The 16,665-nt window shown below is 47.3% G+C and overlaps 1 long non-coding RNA gene across 1 annotated transcript in view; it reads right to left on the bottom strand.

The window, feature by feature from the left end:
* Positions 1-530: 530 nt before the first annotated feature.
* LOC129620978 (uncharacterized) overlaps positions 531-16,665 on the bottom strand; it is a 103,386-nt gene continuing 87,251 nt past the window's right edge. The window contains exons 4-5 of the long non-coding RNA XR_008698967.1: positions 1,215-1,405; positions 531-809 (exon numbers count right to left, since the gene is read on the bottom strand). This is a non-coding gene — a long non-coding RNA (uncharacterized LOC129620978). The remainder of the gene's footprint in view (positions 810-1,214; positions 1,406-16,665) is intronic.

Here is a 16,665-nt window from a genome sequence, read left to right as displayed (position 1 = left end):
GATGCAGCCACATAAATAAATAAATTTTTTTTTAAATGTCCCAGGGGCCTGTGGAGAAGTAGTGGACCTGTTTGCCTGTTTGCCTACTTCTAAACATTGCTAACTAAAGGTGGACGGAGGGGCTACTTCGAGCTGGGCAACCCAGGGATAGGTGACAACCCCCCCAGGTCTCCCTGCCCTGTCCCCTCAGGGCCAGGCTGCAGGAGAAGAGAGGATTCTGAGCAGCCCAATACCACTGATTTGAGCCAGGCTACATGGATGCTGCTCCTTATAACAAAAGAGCCCAAAAGAGGTTCTTCTCAAGGGAGTTGGAGCCAGTTAAGGAAGAGGGTCTCCTGGTAACTGACTCTGCCCCCCCTTGGCCCCTGACTAAGGACACCTCCGGCTCCCACGCAGCCCATGTAGTCCAAACAGAGATGGCAAATCAGGGCTGTAACTAGACTGCTTGACATCCGATCATGTTTTTAACTTGAACCTCTTCCATACAACATAATTATTTCCCATAAGAAACATGAAATGCAATGAATAACAATAGTATAGGTACACTAGACAGGCTCATTAGCATTTCTTCAGAATTTTGTTAACTACATATGATTTTGAAAGCAGTACCTACTTTTAATATCTCCAGTCATGGTTTCAATTGCCTCCTCTTTGGCTCTTTTCATTTTTCTTGGTTGAGCTCCACTGAATTCATGTCATTTATGGCTGGCACAGGTGCCCCACTTGAAATTTCTTTAGATCTTCAGAAAAATGATGAACCAGTTGCCATTTTCACAGGAATGCAAGACATTGCAAGTTACCCCAAATCCCTGAGACAAAAAGGCACGATTATTTACACAGTGGTTTTTATACATGCCTACCAGCTTGAACTTTAATCCTTTGGTTGCTGACGTAATAATAACAATTTATGTAAACAATTATCCAGTAACCGATAAGAGCATTTTAATAAAGCTAAAATGTCAACAAAAAAGTACAGTTTATTGATAAATCCACTTTCTGGATTTTGTTCTGTCTTTTTAAAATAATTAAAAAATAAACTTCACTTTAAAAGATCTTATCAAAACTCAGTAAAATATTTCCAGCATGAGCTAAAATATGCACTTACTAAGCAAAAATATGACAACTCACAGTTCACACTCTTGTGCTGTTTCAAATTTTCAACAAAAATAAACCAGGGATCATCCAGAATGGCTGAATTCAAGAACTCAGGTTACCTTTTTCTATCTTTACAATCACTGCATCATCATGGTTCATTTCCGATCTACTTCTTAAGCACACGCGTGTGCAATACCCTAGGAGGCTGGAGGTACAAACTGTACCCGCAGAGAAAGCAAACCATTCTGTAGCCTGTGGGTGGGTCCACGTCTGGGGAGCCGGCTCTGTAACCCGTTCTCCAGATTAACTTCTGTGCACAATAAAATGTTTGTTAAGGGACAAGCAATGAAACTGTCCTAACGTGAAGGATTTATTATTATTATTCAACTCCACCATACTACGATTGTTTACAGCTTAGGCCAGGGAAAGATTTTTCATGGAGGAGAATTTCATCACTGACGTTGGTTACAATTGCCAGTGTACAATGACAATAAAAGCAGGCCAAATTTCAGCCAAATGTATTGTTTTTTATAAAACTCCTCTGTACCTGCTTATCGCCTGCACTGGAGGACGGCGCCCCTCGCCCCACCCTGAGTGCACAGACCAAGACGCCCTAAATAAAGCCCCCCAGGGTGTCTTTCAGAGCTGGCTGGCAGGAACTGCTGTGTATTTTTCCTTCGTAAACAGTGAAAAGCGTGAAACTGATTGTGTTGCCCTTACTTCTTTGGCACCAGGAAGCTCAGAACCAAATTCATGAGACACCTTGGGGGACCTTATGGAATTTTAACTTCTCCCCTTTAATTCCACCCCCTAAGTGCTTAGATGTCAACCTAATGTATACCTTTCCAGTTCTAATATTCAACTTACTATTGTATTTCCAAGTTTTCAAAATCACTTCCCACACAGCCTCATTAACGTGCAGCCTCCTTCTGTTTGAACTTTTCCTTTTGCATCTCAGTGGCTTTAGATGGGGTTCGCAACCTCCAGTTTGCCGCAGTCCCCACCACTCCCTGTAGCCTGTCTCTTTCACACCTTCTCTGCTTAGCCTCTGACAGCCTTGGATTTTACAACCCATGTGTGTGTTCTTGTTTATAGATTTTTGCAAGTCAATTCCTCTCCTTCGTGGAATGGAGAGGGAACTTAGTCCAACTCAGTCTGGTGTGAGACATGCCGTGATCTGGAAAGAGGGGCACTGTGTATCTGGCACCATGCCAGGCTCTTTTGCATCCTCTCATTTAACCCCTCAATAACTTGTTGAGAAAAACACTGGTACCATTCTCTAAGTGAGGCATCAAGGCTCCAAGGAGTGAAACACCTCATCCCAAGTCACAGAAATAGGACAGAAAGCCAGAGGGGTCTGGAGCCTGCTCTGATGAGGGTGGAAGAGGACTGGAATTCTCTTAGAGGGAGCAGGAATGCCTAGGGAAGAGGTGCCCCCACCACTTCCTGGCTCCACACAGCTCCCGCAGAGATAACCACCAGGAGGCCCAACAGTGCCCACCCCAGGGTCTCTGTAGTCTCAAAGGCCCTGTCCTCAGAGGGACACCTGCTGGGCTTTCGCGCTCTGCTGCTGCCATCTGGAAATTCTTAATTTTTGAATAAGGAGCCACACCACCCCCATCTTGTCAAATGACAGCAGCAAGGTGGCCCAGCCGCCACCGGGCTCCCCTGCTCACGGTGTACGGAGGACTCCTAGCACATGTAAAGGCTTCTGGGAGGCCCCACTCATAGACCCCAGCTCCTCCTCCTCCTAGACTGTTTACAGCCAGAGTGCCTTGGTGTCACTGATACCCTAAGCTGTCCGTGCTTTGCTCTAGATGGTCACCACAGCAACCAGAGGTTAGCCTCGGCCGCTGAATGAATCAGCAAATATTTATCAAGCACTGTGCTAGCAACTACGGGGGAAGACGAGCAGCTTCACTGGATAGTCCAGTTTTTTTAAGTATTTATAATAAATGCCCTAGAAGCAAGGGGGCAGGTAATGTTTGTAAGACTCTTCCCTCCCACCCTGGAAGCCGTAAGGTACACACAATAGATAGTTTTACAGGCCCAGACCTTGAAGCCAGAGACTTTGGGGTTCATGCCCCAGCCCCATCAATGGCAGCTGTGCATACTCTCTAAGCCTCAGTTTCCCCTTTACAACGCGAGGACACTCACCCCTGCCCACCTCACAGGGCTCTCTGTCTTTAAGGACAAAGTGAGCTCATGTATAACAAAGAGCTTTGTTGACTGTGCAAATGTTAGGTTGTTCTTTCAATAAACATTTATTAAGCATTTTCTCTGAGCCAAAGCCTGAGTTGGACATTAGGGCTTCTCAAATGTAAACGTTCTGGGCTCATTGGGATTCACTCTTTCTTTTTTCCACTGAGGTGAAAAGTCACGTAACATAAAAGTAACCATTATAAAGTGACCACTTCAGTGGCATTTAGTGTGTTCACACACTTAGCAAGTTCTAAAATGGGAGAAGCCTGTACCCATTACACAGCCCCCTCTTTTAAGGGTATATTTTCTCCTTTTATTACTTCTTATTTTATATTGGGCTTCCCTGGTGGCTCAGAGGTTAAAGCATCTGCCTGCAATGCGGGAGACCCGGGTTTGATCCCTGGGTCGGGAAGATCCCCTGGAGAAGGAAACGGCAACCCACTCCAGTATTCTTGCCTTGAGAATCCAAAGGATGGAGGAGCCTAGTGGGCTACAGTCCATGGGCTCACAAAGAGTCGGACACGACTGAGCAACTTCACTTATTTTATAGAATCCTCCTGCCGAGCAGGAGATGCAGGTTCAATCCCTAGGTCGGGAAGATCCCCTGGAAAAAAACAGCAACCCACTCCAGTATTCTTGCCTGGGAAATCCCATGGACAGAAAAACCTGGAGGGCTACACTCCATGGGGTGGCAAAGAGTTGGACACAACTTAGCAACTAAGCCACAGAAACAATAGTCAATTAACAATGTTGTGATAGTTTCAAGGGTACAGCATAGTGACTCAGCCATGCATGTACACGTATCCTTTCTCTTCTAAACTCCCTCCCCTCCAGGCTGCACTTAACACTGAGCAGAGTTCCCTGTGCTATACAGTCGGACTTCGTGGGTCATCCACTTTAAATATAGCAGCATGTACCTGTGATCCCAAACTCCCTGATCATCCCTTCCCTCATCCTTCCCTCAGGATTTATTTTCTCTTGCTATCATTTTGTTCTCCTTGGGAGTTGATTTCCTGTGCTTGATAATATCCTGATGTCCCTCTGATCACCTATGACTCCAAGTCAACTCCTGGATCCAACCTGAAGCTTCATAAGATAAAACCCAGTTGCCTTTGCCAGGGCTGGGGAAACCAGAGCCCCAAGCTGGCCATTTTTAATTACACCAGGGCTGGATGAGCAGGTAATCGCTGTGTGTTGCAGTAAATTACGTCTCATAAAGAAGCTATCATGTTTGCTCATGTGCCCTGCTTTCCTGGAATCAGTTCCCTGTCTGCTGCCATCACCTCTTCCCAGTATCCTGTGCTCTTGGCGAATGTCCGTCTTGTCAAACCAAGGAGAGTCAGGTGCAGCGGGAGGGGGAGGCATTCGGGCAAATATTGGACTTGGCCACACTTGCTCTCCATATCAGGAACCCGATTGGCCGTATTGATTGACAGATGCGGGGACCAACTGTTTGGAAAGCTGAGCCCCCTCGGATTGGGGTAGGTGTTTCGGCAAACAGCCCTAATACTGGGCAAACAGGCCTGTTGGAAGAAGTGCCCGGCGTGTTAGCAGAGCAAACCCAACGCTGAGCAAACAGCTTAAAAGAATGTGACCACCTCCACGTAACCTCAGTCGAGGTATTGATCCCACTGGAGGCCGAAGAGGGGCTGAGCAGGGAGCAGAGACACACAAACCCCGGCAGAATGTAAATGTTATCTTTAAGCTGTGGTTGTCAGGGCCCTAATGGGCATCTGTTTGGAATTTGTCTTCCTGCAAATCTTTAAATCCAGGTCAGGGCCACGCGCAGAATTTAATAACAACTTTTCAGAGAGATCGGGGCTTGGGACTGATTTCATTTTTCATAAGCCCAACTGGGACTTTCTGATCTTCTTGGAGGTAACAGCCTCACATAGAAACTTTCTAGGTGCAGGTTCCAAGCCAGGAAGAGGCAGATCTTCTGAACATTAGTCTATAGGTTACCAGAGAGGAGAAAATCCAGAAACAAAGGTTCTTTCTCTGACCCATGGACTGGCCATGCATGGGAGCTGGTCGAATGGAAAGAATCATGGAATCGGTACCAAGAAACGAGGGCTGGCTGTAGCTGCCAGCTCCACCTGGCTGGGCCTTCTATCATCACCTCCTGAGGCCTCAGCTCCTGCATCTTCCAAGTGGAGGAAGCAGACCTTGCTAGGGATACAGGAGGGCTCAGGTTAGACAAGACCAGTCTGAGGACATTCTTGCCTGAAAACACTGCCTCCGTGTAAGGTACTGGGCTGTTTGCTGTGAGACCCTGAAGGATGTACTTCTTGGCCCCAAGACCCTCTGAGATCACCGTGGAATGGAATGGACCACAGCCTTGGCTATCATCTGTTGTTTTAGACAAGTGGCTACCTGGGGGACCCATCCGAGAAGTTGGGCAGGAAGAAGGAAATACACAACGTTTGCACATTCCTTGAAAACCTAAAAACCAAGCTTGCTTGTCTTTTAATATTTCTGTAAAAGAATGGAGTGGGAAATACCTGCTCCTCAGTGTCCAAATAACATAAGAGGGCTGGAATCACATGTCATGATTGGTCCACAACTTCTAAGAAGAGTCACAGAAGAGTCACAGAAAGAATAAAACCTTTCCCAGACTGGTCTGGTCCCCTTGAAACTGGGCCTGCCTCAGCCACGCATATTCAAACAAAGAGAGGGCCCACCTACGCTGGGTCTTAGCCTATTCAGAGGACTCATTCCTGTCTTCAGTGGAGGCCTTGAGCAGTGTGGGTAATCCCAGGTATTACTTTTCACTTCATTGAATATGAAAGAGTAAAAGGAGCTTATAAACCATTTTGCCATCTCTGACTTCTGGCATTTGGCCTCATGGTGATGAGAAGAATCAAAGAAGGCCATGATTCAGAGAAGGGAACGCTACTAATGAATCTCTAAACAGACACTTACTGAAAGGCTGTAGGATGCCAAGTAGTTGGGAGCAAGCATGGGCATCAACATAGAGTGCCTGGGGTAGGACCCCCAGCTCTGCCACTCACTAGCTGTGTGATCTTGGGCAAGTCACCTAACTTCTCTGAATGTAATATTCCTCCATGTAAAATGGAAATACTAATACTGACCAGAGTTCTTGATCTTCCTCAATCAACAGAGACTGATGGGAGGCCAGACAAAAAATTCAGGCAAGGCTTAATTGAGGATCCTTCTGCAGCATGGAGGGAGTGAAAACAAATAGGTTCCCGTGCTTGCTGTCTCCCCAAGGCATGCTGGGGATGAGCTGGTTCCTTATTGGGGTGAGGGTAATGGCGTGTCCAGGGGTCGGGTTGGAGGGGTGGCTTAGGTGGTTTGCTCATACTTCAGGTGGTGTTGTTGAGGAGGGGGGCGGAATAGGCAGTACCCTGCTTTCGCTCCTGGCTCTTCCAAAGTGGAAGTTGGGTTTTTCGATCCCTTTGTATCTTTTGTCCAGAATTTGCCCCAGCTGTGCATGCACGCGGTTATTTTCAGTCCCATATGGTTTCTTGGTATTTTGTTGCTGGAGGAGAGGTGTGTCCAGGTGAGAGCATTGCAGCACTGCAGCAAAGGGTCCCGGGTCCCAGCCTGTCTCACTAACATACCCCTGAAAGGATGTTGTGAGGATTCAATGGGCTACTGTGTACTGGCTCCTCGGTGCAGCCCCTCACCTATGTAACCCCTCAGGAAATAGTAGGGACTCTTTATTTCCGTGACATGAGCATGACAGACCCTAGGGAGAACACACTGTCTCTCTCCATATGTGACTGTCAGAGGACATCCTTTTCTCAGTGAGGAAGCCCACCAGTCCTGCCTGGAAAACCGACTGTCAGCCTGGGGTGAGCACGGAGATTGTACCAGGAAAGTCGGGAAAGTCGCTAAGTTTCTAAGAGCACAGCCTGGGAGAGCTTTTCAGATGGACTTGCTCCCCAGAGAGATACTCCAAGGCCTCCTGCTCCTGCACGCTCAGCCCCACCTGGACTCTAGGCAGCCAGAAGGCTGCTTGCAGAGGCAAAGTGTGCTTGAGAGAAACGAGCCACTCTGTTATCCTCTGATTAGAGATGCGGCAGAGGAAGCCCCCAGCAAGGAAGGGACTTGCCCAAAGTCATAAACAAGGTCGATGCAGCTAAGCAGCTGCCCAACAAATTATCTGTAACAATCAGGAAATGGGTGGTTAGACTGGGTCTTCTAAGGCAGGAACACTGACAGGGTATCGGGGAGAAGCGAGAGCTGGCCTTCAGAGAGGGGTGGATGGTGACCTAATTCATTCCCCTCGCCAGAAAGTTCTTAATTAACCAGAGTTCCCTAACTGCAATTAGAAACAAATAAGTGAACTGCCCCTGTGTTGACACGCCTGCCTCACCCTGGTGACTAACCCCCCTCAGTGACACATCTGTACCCACAAGCTTGTCCCCAGACCATTTACTTTGGGAACAGAGTATAACACAGGGACACAGTAAGGCAGGGGCATATTCCTAAGTAGTGACAACAAGATTTCCCAAATCTGCATGGCCTGACATCTGACATAAATACAGAAGAGTGAGTGAGTGAAAGTTGCTCAGTCATGTCCAGTTCTTTGCAACCCCATGGACTGTAGCCCACCAGGCTCCTCCGTCCATGGGATTCTCCTGCTAAGAATACTGGAGTGGGTTACCATTCCCTTCTCCAAGGGATCTTCCTGACCCAGGGATTGAACCCAGATCTCCTGCATTCCAGGCAGATTCTCTACCATCTGAGCCACCAGAAAGCCCAAATACAGAAGATTCCCCCGACCTGTTAAGGAGAAGGCTCTTAGCCAAGGTCATGAATTTGGCCATATATCCAGCACAGCCATCCCGCCTCCCAGACCTCAGGTGCCGGAACTGCCCTAGTGGCCCTGGAGCTCAGGCAGAGGTCAAGGTTCCAGGCCCCTGTTGGACCCCCACTGTCCCTCCCTCCCTTCTCTCCCCTCAGCTCTTCAGAACCATGACATGATTAAACGTAAAAAGGGGGAAACTTGTTCAATGAAACCACTGCCGTTTTCAAGGCCCAGGAAGCATATCCTCTCTGGCCTAGAGGTAGGGAACCAGGGCACACACCCATCACCCCAGCCCCTTGCCCTAACCATCCTCAGGTTCCAGGCCTTACTCTCACTTCTGTTGGGCAAAGTCCTCTTTTCCTGAACAGGGAGATGTCAGCTGCTGTGCAGACCTGGCAGAGCTTCTTTCTGGAGGCAGAAGGCCAGCTGAGCATGAACTTGGTAAGGGTTTCTGGGCACTTCAGCCCAGATTGGATTAAGGAAAAGATAGGGACAGTTCAGAGGCTTCCCCAGTGGCTCAGCAGTGAAGAATCCACTTGCAATGCAGGAGACACAGGTTCCATCCCTGGGTCAAAAAGATCTCCTGGAGAAGAAAATGGCAACCCATTCCAATATTCTTGCCTGGGAAATCCCAGGGACAGAGGAGCCTGACGGGCTACAGTCCATGGGATCACAAAGAGTCGTACGCAACATAGCGACTAAACAGCAACAACAGAGACAGTTCAGAGTGAGTCTTTAACCCAGTGGTCCCCAACCTTTTTGGCACCAGGGACCTGATTCATAGATGGCAATTTTTCCACGGACCGGGGGAAGGGGAGATGGTTTCGGGAGGATTCAAGTGCATCACATTTATCGTGCACTTTGTGCCACTGCTAAGTCAGTCTATCATGTCCAGCTCCTTGCCACCCTGTGGACTGCAGTCCACCAGGCTCCTCTGTCCATTGGATTCTCCAGGCAAGAGTACTGGAGTGGGTTACCATGCCCTCTTTATTTCTAATACAATGCCACCACTGATATGACAGGAGGTACTGGTCCATGGCTGGCCAGTTGGGCACCCCTGCTCTAAACCCTCCTCCATCCACGTTTGGTCACAGGAGCCCAGAAAGTCTTTATCCGGTGCCTGCTTTGTCTCACCTGCAGGGACCACCCCCTCTGAAAGCCTAAATCAAGAGGAAGGGAAAACCTCGCCCCCTGATTCTGCTGCTGCCGCGTCTCCAGGCACAAGCCACATTCCTGGGGCTGCTGAAGATGCAGGTTTGAAAACAGGAGCCACGGTTCCCTTCTATGTCCCCACCGTCTCCTGCCATCGCTGTACTCATAATTACCAACTGTTTACAGCAAAGGCAATTAGACTGACTCCCCTGATAGAAGGGGTTAATTATTACGAGCCAGGAAAAGAGGGACTTATTGTAAGCGGACCCCCATCTACCTGAATATATAGTAACTAGCACTGCTTTTGAAAGCACCCAGGTTAGAAGAGGGTTTTCACTTGAGAAGCCTCAGCTAATTACAACCCTAATGCGAACTACACAGCAGCAGCACTGCTGATGAATCATTGAAAAGGCTGGAGTGATGCTGAGAACGTTCAATTAATGATTCACTTCTGTAAAAACGTACTCCACGGCTCAGTGTCCGTCTCTGGTGCTTTATACTAAAATCACAATCTTGCCTTAAACCACTGAACCTTCCATACAGAGTCTCAATATCTTCGGAACTTTGAACTTTGAAGCAAGTAAATACAAATATTCACTGAACCAGGACTGACCTCGTGAGTCATGGGTCTGTGACCCACACAGCCACTCAGGGCTGGAGCTCAGAAGGCCCCTCATGTGGTTTAACACTCTGCTGTCACTCTCGGGACATTCTTAATAATTTCTGAGAAGGGAAATTATTTTCCCCCAGCATTTTCACTTTGCACTGGGACCTGCAAAATGATGTCACCAGTCTTGCACCAAACTCTTATTGAAAAAAAAAAAAAAAATGACGCTAAGAGAAAGCAAAACATGGGAATCCATACATCAAGCCCCTTTGCAATCATTTGAGTCAAAATGCTCCGTTCTTTGACATTTCTGAGCAAAAGAACATCTGAGCTGCAGAATCCCTTTTTGAAGAAAAGAATTTATTGCATTAAAAATTCCTAATGAGCATGTCTGAACCTGTCCTCCAAACTAAGCCCTTTCCTCCTGAACAGCTGCTGTCAGGAAAGCACCTTTCTGACTTGTTGTATCTGCAAGTCAAAGTCAGGGGGAGTCAGCCTTTGCCAGCCTGCTTCTCAGTTGTTCAAAAATATGCACCCAGGATTTCCCTGGTGGCGCAGGGATAAAGAATCTGCCTATAATGCCGGAGACACACATTCGATCCCTGATCTGGGAAGATCCTACAGGCCGAGGAGCAGTTAAGCCCGGAGCCACAACTATTGAGCCTGTGCTCTAGAGCCCGGGAGCCACAGCTACTGAGCCCGTGTGCCTCAACTGTAAAAACCCACATGCCCTAGAACCTGCACTCCACAACAAGAGAATGAGAAACCCAAGCACTGCAACTAGGGAAAAGCCCCTACAGCAACGAAGACCCAGCACAGCCAAAACTAAATACACTTTTAAAAAAATACTCACCCAGAGTGTCTATAGCAAAAGCAATTTTTGGAAACTCCAGCTCAAAGAAAGTTAATGTTCTGAATTGCAAGACTTCTCAGAACCTTTAAAGAGTTACCAGGATTCTCCACGGCTACTCAGACACCACTTCCCAAGCTTATTTGACTACATCAATCCACCCACCCACCCACTCACGGGACTATTTACCATCAGATTCATGGCACTTAAACTTCAGAGCCTCTCATCTTCCTAGGTCATTCCTAGGCTCTAGAAGGATCCTATCAAAGTGTTCATCGGGTCATCTGTTTATGTAACGTTCAAAGAAGTAAGACCTTGCTGTCTCTATCTTCTTAGAGAGCACCCCAAAAATTGTACGAGTTTTGGACCCCACAAAATGTGCATCCTCCTCTGAGCTCATTCCCACATCCAGAGGCCCCATCCCTATATTATGCCAAACATCTTAAAATGCACTCACAGCCCTCCTCCCTTTGATGTAATTTATAAGTAACTCTAGGAGTTGAGTCAGAGATAGCATAATGTCATTTGCTTAGTAGACATTTAATTAAACATTCTTTCATATTGGTCTTGCTCAGTTGCATGGAATGTTAATTTTGGAGGCAACATTTTTTGCATTTCCATGTGGCCATCATTTCTCAGGCCCTGGGGAAGCTAGGGGCCCTGAGTACCAGGCCTATAATACACAACGCATAAGATGGTGTTGTATTAGACTTCCCTGGCAGTTCAGTGGTTAAGACTTTACCTTCCAGTGCAGGGGGTATTGGTTTGACCCCTGGTGGAAGAGCTAAGAGTCCACGTGTCTTATGGCCAAAAAAAAAAAAAACATAAGTAGAAGCGATAATCTAATAAATCCAATGAAGACTTTTAAAAAATCTTTTTTTTAAAAGTTCCATATTATAAAAAAAAAATTTTAATGGTATTGTACTTTCCAGTCTCAACAGTTTGAGAAATGCTGCCTTAGATTATTTTCATAGTCTTTCCAATTCAGAGGAAATATCTATCTAGCGTCTAATTCAGACTAGAGGGAGATTAGAGTGGTGAGGAGAGAGCAGTCTGGATTATAGAAATGGAACTTTTTTATTATCAAGAATCAGCAGGTTTCCTTGAACTGGGTTAACAAGGTGCTATCTAACGAGACCTGAGGGGCTGCTTTAACATTAGGACAAGATTGTTGTGCAATTAGCTTCTCAAGTCTGTATATGGAAATGAAGGCTTTTAAAATTCTTGAAAACGGCTCTTGCTCTTAAGTAATTGAACTGTTTCCCCTTGATGCAATTCATTCTCTCCTGCTTGGACACTGCTTCCTTTAACTGAACATTAACAGAAATCCACCTTGTGAGAAGCACTCTACTCAGGGGGTAAGATATGAATAAGACCCAGTCCCTACCCTCCACCAGCCAACTGTCTAATCAAGAATTGGCACCCTTTTTCTGCAAAGGGCCAGATAGTAACTGTGTATGGCTTTGCAGACCATCTCTGTGGCAAGAACCCAGCTGGGCCCTTCTAACACAAAAGCAGCCTGAGACCATGGACAAATGAATGGGTGGAGTTATGCTCCATTAAACTTTCATTTCACAAAAGCTACTGGGCTATAGCGTGCTGACCCCTGGTCTAATACGGAGATAGACACATAAAGAATTTACTACATGAAGGTAAAACCTGAGTCTGTGCTAGCCTGGGACTGTGGGTTGCAGATGGGAGTGAAGAAGCAACTGATTGCCAGGGGAAGGAAGGACAGAGGCTTCCTGGAAGAGGGGTCTGAGTTTATGGAGCCATTGTGTCTCAGTTTGGGCCTTTATTCCCTGGTTGCTTTGTTCTTGCCTGATTTTCCTCCCCAGCAAGGCTGGCACTTCTAAGAGCTGGTGTCTTCTCATATCATTCAAGAGGTTTAAATAAAATGGGTGCATATGTCCTGCCTACAAAGTCAGCATCCGGTCACATAAAGTTAATGTTGTAAGAAGGAAACCCTGACACCAGGCTCTGTCCCCCAGCCTTCAGATAACCATTCCTTGTTTGGGAAACCAAACCACCTGTGCCTTTGAGGGACATTAAACAATGCAACCTCTTCCTGTACTGCAATCTTGGCTGTAATTCCTTTATTGTTCTGGAGACACTTTCTCTTTGCATTCTCAATATCCACATGTCATGTAGTTTATTGGGACTTGTTTGCTCAAGGCTGTGCAAACACAAGAACAAAGGCGGCTCTGAGTGTCACCCCAGCCTTTGCCATCACTTCTCTCACTGGGAGCTCAGCGGTCTTCAGCACCCCATCCCCTTCCAGCCTGTGCTGCTTGAGACGGGCCATCAGGACTGGACAGGAGATGAGGCATTCTCTGAATAGGCCTCCTGAGAGCATATCTTAAATCCGCCAGGAACTGGGAAAATGATGATACCCTAGCAATAACAGCAGGTAAATGGCTTCTGCACCCATTACAATGGATGGAACTGATAACAGCGAGACCCAGTGGTGGGTGGGTCAGAGATCTCACCAAGAGACAGCTAAGGAGTTTGGTCCCCGCATCACCGTCATCACCCCCTCTGCAAAGCCTCTCCGTATTAACATCTAATCTACCTGTGAATGCAGCGTGTGAGGTATCCAGAGTACCTTCCCTGAGCTCCTTCTTCAGAGACAGTCTGGAGCCCCCAATGTCCATTCACGCCTGGTATACACTCCCTGGGGAAACAACCCTCACATGGGTGACTCCTCGCCAACACACAGGGGACTCTCCAGGAAGCAAGAGGAAGTCAAACCCGAAAATGCTGGACCTCAAGTATACCTCCTCTCAGTATATCAAAAGCAGTTAGCACATGCGAGCATCCTGTCCCTCCCCTCCTAACCAGTTAGCACCCCAAGCTGCAGCTTTCTCATCTGCAAGAGTAAGCAAGTATCTGACACGACTGAGAGCTAAGCACACACAGCACATCTGTGACAAGCAATTCTCCAGTTTCGAACCCCAGACCCTGGGTTGTGGCAAGATGTAGCTCTCAGCACAGCCCCGCCTGAACCCAACTCCCTCTCCTGTCTAACACTGGCCAGGGTGGTCAGCAGTCCTCAGAGGAATCTCCCCACCAAGATGGCCCTCCTGCTTCCTCTCCACCTTCACAGGGCTTGCCCACCCTTCAAGCTCTGCTTCCAGGCTGCCTCTTCCAGGAAGCCTTCCCATGACCCTAGCTCTCCCACACCACCTCCCTCTCAATAACCTTCTCTCACTTTCAGGCAGGCTCACACAACTTCAAACCTAATAACACCCTGTCCAAGCCTGCAGTCTCATTGCTCTGCATGTGTTCATTATCTCCCCAGAGTGTGAGTTCGTTGGCTGGAAACTATGCCTTCTCTTTTAACCCCCTAAATGCACTGCACAGAGCCAGACAAACAGCAGGTGCCCAATATAAAGATTTGCTAATATAAATCCCAGGGATTTTAAAAAGGTCTGATCCTCCTCTTTTAAAATACATGATCATAGCTGTAACCAATACCTATAAGGCATTGCATATTTAAAAGATATGCCACATGCATTATCTCACTTAATCCACAACCCAGGGAGGTAAGTGAAATTAATCCCACAAGGCAGATGTGAAAACTGACAGCCAGTGCGTGATTTGCCTGAGAGCACAGCCAGTAAGTGACAATGTCAAAATATGAACCTAGATCTTATGACTTCAGAAGCCCACTCTTTTTTTCCCCATCATATGGGGCTGTGAGCCTTCAAAACCAAGAGTGGGTTCAAGGGATGACCGCCAGTTCTGCTATAGAGAAACGACAACCGTCTTTACGGGGACCGCAGAGAAGGCAAGTTTCCCACCAGACTTCAAAAAAGTAATGGAATCTGGATCAAAAGAGAAGTCAGAGGCGAAGTGGCAGGAGCAAAGGCATAGAGGGAGCAAGCAGGGGCATTCGAGGCAGATGGTGGATACCACCAGAGAGCATGGCTGGAGCTGGGCTTGTGGAGGAGCTGTAAGTAAAAGACAAAGCCAGAGGGGAGTAATGCACAGTCAAACCATAAGCATCCCTGGTGGTTCAGTGGTTAAGACTCCGCTTTGCAATGTTCGGGGCACAGGTTCGATCCCTGGTCAGGGGAACTAAGATCCCACATGCCGTGCAGCATGGCCAAAAGATAAAGAATTAAAACTAAGAGTGTCTCAAATCCCAAGTAGAAGATTGTGAGGATGAGATGAGCAGAGCGGAGATGGAAGGTGGGAGGCACTGGTGAGCCACCACTCTGCAGGACTCGAGAGGGACTAGTTGGGGAGAGAAGCAAGTACAAATAAGCCAAGGTCATTCCAAGCACCCGGGGCAGAGAGGTTGCTAAAGCGTAGGTGCCATTAGCCAACATGGGGGTGGCAAAAATTGCCACTGATTTTGACTGGGAAGGAAACAGGCAGTATCACACAATGTCAGATTTAATAATATCCTGTCGCCAGGCACTATCTCATTATTCCACACATGTTCATTATCTCCCCAGATTGTGTGCTAGCTGGCTTTCAGAAACTGTGTCTTCTCTTTTAGCCTCCACAGCTCCTTGTGCAGGGCTGAGCAGATAGCAGAGACCCAAGGAATACCAGCAGACGTACATTTGCAGACCACAAAATAGACCGAAACCCCAAGGTCACGAGAGGGCATTACAGAGAGACAAAAACTCAATATATTCTTAGAAGCACTTTGCAGTAGCAACCAGTAACATCCAACAAAGCCTGGGGATGAAACGCCTCCCATCAAGGTACAGAGCTCCTCTTCATGTGTGGTATCCAAGTAGAAACTAGACAATCATCAGCGGTTTCATGAAAGGAATCCCTGCATGGGGAGGGAGACCAGACAGAACAGCTCCTTCAGCCCCCTCCATCTCTCAGACGCTATCGTTCAAAAATGCTGTGAATTTGATCTCCGGTTTCTTTGGCATGTCCCATTCAGAAATAGCCAGACTGATTTAAAAAAAGAAATCTCCATGCCTCTTTCTATTTCTTTCAAACCCTTTAAATGTCAAGTTCCAGACCACTGCTCTGCCTTGCCGGGTGGTTGGATACCAAACCCATGAGTGCTGGGCTTAGAATAGCACGCCCGGCGTGGCCAGAGGAGGGGTCTGACTTCATGCATTCCTAATGCACGTCTATTTTTACAGCCATGAGACATGTCGCCTTCCTTCGCTGTTCACATCAATATCACACAGGGACGCTGACACAGGGCCATCTGTCCCCGCAGACACATTTTTGGGGGAGAGGAGGCAGAGGGAACCAGAGGGAAATAGATACACGTTTTTGTTCAAGTCTGAAAATTGACTTGGGATATGATAGCTCCAGACTCGAGCTGGCCAGAGACGCCTTTTGCCGATACCTCTTGGGAATAGAGTCTTATTTTTTCACTTCCTTCTGAAGTTTAGTACAGTCGGTCAGTCCACCTACCCACTCACTCATTCATTCATTCACTCATTCATTCATTCACTCATTCACCCATTCATTTGCCTAGGCTTCCAGCTCTGGGCCACACATAACTCTCATCATGCTTGACTCTTCTGGCAGAAGATCTAGGAATGACTTTAAAGAGCCACAGTGGGAGCCTGCACATGTGGGACTTTTTATGGACTCCAGTTCTTAAAGCCTTTGAGGACCCCTCCCACTTTCCAATCTCTCTTCTCTGATATTGAGGCCACTTTTCCCATGACGTGCTACTCCCGGATCCCTGGGGATCCTGCGGGACCTGTCAATCATATGAATCCAGCTTCCCTTGGTAATGATGAGGCTCCAGGCCCAGTCAATCAGAATAGCCCTCCACAAGGCGCTACTGTGATTAATTCAAGGAGGCACAAATGCTCCTGGTCTGGTCAGTTAGAGGCTGTCTTGTGACGTTTCTGCCAGAGCTAACAAGGAAAATAAACTCTCTCAATTGTTGTTGCTAAATTGAGAGAATATGAGTCCGAAACCACCCATCACCCTCTTGCCTGCTCCATAGTGAAGGGACTTGTGTGTGAAATAGAACCAGAGAGCACA

The sequence above is a fragment of the Bubalus kerabau genome, chromosome 10 (genome assembly GCF_029407905.1).
Source record: "Bubalus kerabau isolate K-KA32 ecotype Philippines breed swamp buffalo chromosome 10, PCC_UOA_SB_1v2, whole genome shotgun sequence".
Taxonomy (NCBI): domain Eukaryota; kingdom Metazoa; phylum Chordata; class Mammalia; order Artiodactyla; family Bovidae; genus Bubalus; species Bubalus kerabau.
The sequence above is the reverse complement of the archived record's forward strand: the minus strand, read 5'-3'. Positions and strand labels throughout refer to the sequence as shown.